This window comes from Rhinopithecus bieti, unplaced genomic scaffold, assembly GCF_001698545.2.
Source record: "Rhinopithecus bieti isolate Rb0 unplaced genomic scaffold, ASM169854v2 scaffold_30764, whole genome shotgun sequence".
NCBI lineage: Eukaryota > Metazoa > Chordata > Mammalia > Primates > Cercopithecidae > Rhinopithecus > Rhinopithecus bieti.
The window spans coordinates 640,298-644,573 of record NW_016813573.1 but is presented as its reverse complement, the minus strand read 5'-3'; the positions used below and the strand labels follow the sequence as shown (position 1 = coordinate 644,573).

The following is a 4,276-nucleotide window of genomic DNA, read 5'->3' as shown; positions in this document are numbered from 1 at the left end:
ACCTCAAAATAGAAAAAATATATATATTTAAAAGAACACTGCTAGCTTTTCTTCATCATGTTCTCACAGTTCCTAAGTGCTTAGGGAAGAAAGGCAGGTCAATTTTATAGTCACATTGATTGAACAATCATGTTTTTCTTCAGTGATAGCCAAGGCAGAGTTTGAGTGTAATTGTTTAGGGACTGTGTGACTATTGTATTGGGTCAGTCATCTGTCTAAGAAATGAACTGGACAACCTTCAAATGGCAATGACTTCAATTCCTTTGAGATTTGAATTGGCCATAAAACTAACAATAAATTGTCGTGTATGTAGTGATTTCCTGTTGGCAAGTTTCATGTACTTTACAAATATGTCTCAACTTAGATGGAAAAGATCGTTATTACTGTTCAAAGATGGAGAAACTCTAATACCAAGCCATTAAATGTATTGAGCAAGGTCAGAGACTGAAAATGAGAACAGCTCAGAGGTTCCAAGTTTTGGTCTACCTGCCAAAAGACATAATTCCTTGGTAAAAGTTTATTGCTGGGAGACAGGCGCTCTGGAGTTAGAGCTGCCGGGCGGCCACGAGGTGCGCGGATCCTGCGTCCAAACGCGTCTGCAAGTCGAGATGTCGCATCCGTCCCCCCAAGTCAAGCCCTTCAACCCCAGTAACCCTCGAGTCTTCTTTGACGTGGACATCGGAGGGGAGCGAGTTGGTCGAATTGTCCTAGAATTGTTTGCAGATATTGTACCCAAAACTGCGGAAAATTTTCGTGCACTGTGTACAGGAGAAAAGGCATTGGACCCACGACTGGGAAACCTCTCCATTTCAAAGGATGCCTTTTTCATCGAATTATGGAAGAAATTTATGTATTCAGGGTGGAGATCTCAAACAGAAATGGGGACGCGTGGTAGAAAGTATTTATGGTGAAAAAATTTAAGATGAAAAATTTCCATTATAAGCATGATCGGAAGGGTTTACTGACATGGCAAAACGCAAGGCCCAACACAGAATGGTTCTCAGTTTTTTATCACACAGTTCCAACTCCTCATTTGGATGGAAGCATGGGTGTTTGCCAAGGTAATGTAAGAAATAGGATGACAAGGATATTGGAAAATGTGAAGTGAAAGGTGAAAAACCTGCTAAATTGTGCATTATTGCAGAATGTGGAGAATTGAAGGAAGGAGATGATTGGGGGAATATTCCCAAAAGATGGCTCTGGTGACAGTCCATCCAGATTTCCCTGAGGATGCGGATATAGATTTAAAGTAAGACGTAGATAAAATTTATTAATAACAGAAGACTTAAAAAATATTGAAATACTTTTTTCTCAAATCCCAGAACTGGGAGATGGCCGTTAAAAAATAGCCAAAAGTTTTAAGATACGTGGACAGTTCAAAGCTGTTATTGGAGACAGCAGATAGAGCCAAGCTGCAACCTATAGCTTTAAGCCTGTGTACTGAATATTCTCCTCGTGGAAACGAATGTATCTCGGCCACGAGGAATCTACATGTTCTAGAGCGCCTCTTGACACAACCTAATATATACTCGATCGGTCACAACAAGACACAACAAAAGGAGGCATAAATCAGCATCTGAAAGACGATCTAAGAAAAAGGCACAAGGAATAGCACAAAGAAGATAAGCTTCCAGGCAGAAAACTGCTGAAAGACATAAAAAAAGCACAGAGATAAGAGAAGACATAGTATATGGCAAAAATGTTTGCTTAGAAAGCGATTCAGTTTTGCCTTATTGTGTGTTGATTTGTGAAATGCAATAAGAAAAGTAAAGGTTTGTGTCTATTAATATTGATCCCGTAATGTGTTTGACACCTTGTATCCTTATTGTTTACAGCTTTAGGAGTACTGATAGGGTTCATAGCTTAATAATGTGGTCACAATAAGCAAAAAAAAAAAAAAAAGTTTATGCCTGTACCGCAGTGTTCTGAGAGCCACAGGCAAGCTCTTTCAAAATGATGTTATGTGCCTAAAGTAAAAAGCTTCAAATTAATCTATAATATACCGGTATAATATTTTTATAAAAGTTACTCTCTAGCAACCAAAACTTACTGGAGCACTTCTGAGAAACCAAAAAAAGCATCATAAAAATAATACACTGAAGTTCAAACCCTACTTAAAAGGGATCCTTCAAACTATCATTCAGTATCCATTTTAGATAGTTCCAACCATCTGATAATCTTAATGTAATAATCCACAGAGAAGTAGTAGAAAAATTGAAAGTGAAAACTTATGCTTTTATCACCAGTTTCTGTCAGTTTTGCCTCCAAAATTTATACTTAATACATCTTGTCCTTCTCATTGCTAGACTAATGTAATTTCTTATCCCTAGACTAATGCAATCCCTTCCTGACTGGTCTCTTTCTTCCCACTGTTACTTCTCTACATTACATTCTCCACAAGGCAGCCAGGCTTATCTTTTTAAAGTATAAAAGTAATTATGTTATTTCCATGCTTACAGTAGTTTGATACTTTTTAATTGCAATTGGAATAATATTCATCTCTTTATGGCAGCCTACAAGGTCTGTATGATATGTGTCATGACTAACTCTGTGCGTTCAGTTCTCATCACCCCATACTGCTTTATCACGCCGTGTTAGTCATCTCTCAATTCTTCAAACTTAGCTAACTTACTTCCTCCTCACCATCTTTCCACTGATCAGTTTCTGTTTCCTTTTTCTGCTCCCATAAGCCTTGAATATAGTCAATGAAGTCATTAGAATATTTGAGCTGTAATTATAGAATCCAACTAAATATGGCTCCTACAATAGGGTTAATTATCTCCCATAATAAGTTGATTGGCAGGAGGATGTTTCAGTTTGGTTGGGGATTTAGAAATGTTAGGAATCTGGATCTGCTTTTCTGTAATTCTCTTACTCTTAGTATGAGGTGGCTTCCATAGTTCCAAACCTAATATGCTCCTCCAACCATACCTAAAGGCAAAATGGAAGAGTAAGTGGCTGATGGATAGGCAAGCAGTAGTACCTGCCACACATAGCATTGAAATTTCTGTTGATGTGTCAATCTTTCTCACTCTTTTTGAAATTCTTAAAGACATATTTCTCATGCCTCTAACTATTATATCCTATGTGTTCAATAAATGTTAATCAAACAGATGTAAAACAACAGTGCCTTACTGGAAGCGCTAGTGATATCTGTTAGTTTCCTAGGGCTATCATAACAAAGTACCACAAACTGGGTGACTTAAAACAACTGAAATTTGGCCAAGGGTGGTAGCTCATGTCTGTAATCCCAGCATTTTGGGAGGCAAGGAGTGGGCATTGCTTGATCCCAGGAGTTCGAAACCAGCCTGGGCAATATGGGGAAACCCTATCTCTTATATATATATATTAGAGATATCTATCTATAGATCTATCTATATATATAGATATATATAGAGAGATATATATCTATATATATTAGATATATATTAGAGATATATATCTATATATTAGATATATAGATGTATATATATATATATAGAGAGAGAGAGAGAGAGTAGAGAGAGAGAGAGAGAAATTAGCCAGGTGTGATGGTGTGTACTTGTAGTTGCAACTACTCAGGAGATTGAAGTGAGATGATCATTTGAGTCTGGGAGATTGAGGTTGCAGTGAGCCATGATCCTATTACTTTATTCCAGCCTGGGCAACAGAGCAAGACCCTGTCTCAAGAAACAGAACCCCAGAAATCTATTGTTTCATTATTCTGAAGGCTGGAAGTATGAAATCAATGTGTCAGCAAAGCCATGCTCCCTCTAAAGGCTCCAAGGTAGAATCCTTTCTTGCATCTTATAGCTTCTGATGACTGCTAGCAACATTTGGCATTACCTAGCTTTCAGATGTATCACTCCAATCCATTCATCTATCTTCACATGGACAGATCTGCTGTGGGTCTATATCCCTGTTTCCAAATGTCTCTTTTTCTATTATAAGGACACTAGTCATAAAAGATTTAAAGATCACACAAATCCAGTATGACCTTATTCTTATTTGATTATATATACAAAGAACCTATTTCAAATAAGTCACATTCACAGGTTTCACATCCACATGAAATTTTGCAGGGGCAACATTCAACCCAGTATATCATCCATGGACCTAGTTATTAAAGCACTTGAGGGTTGGTTAGCTCATAGTTTCTCTGTGCATCTATATATATTTTCATGTTAAATCAAAAGAGGAACCCTTGGATCATATGCAGAGAAATTTTCTTGATTTGATCTGGAATTTCTGTGTGAGTTCAAATAATTTTGCATTTGATCAAAGTCATGATTTGCAT

At 37.3% G+C, this 4,276-nt stretch overlaps 1 pseudogene; it reads left to right on the top strand.

The window, feature by feature from the left end:
- Positions 1-608: 608 nt before the first annotated feature.
- Positions 609-1,500, top strand: LOC108513026 (peptidyl-prolyl cis-trans isomerase D pseudogene; annotated as a pseudogene).
- Positions 1,501-4,276: the final 2,776 nt, after the last annotated feature.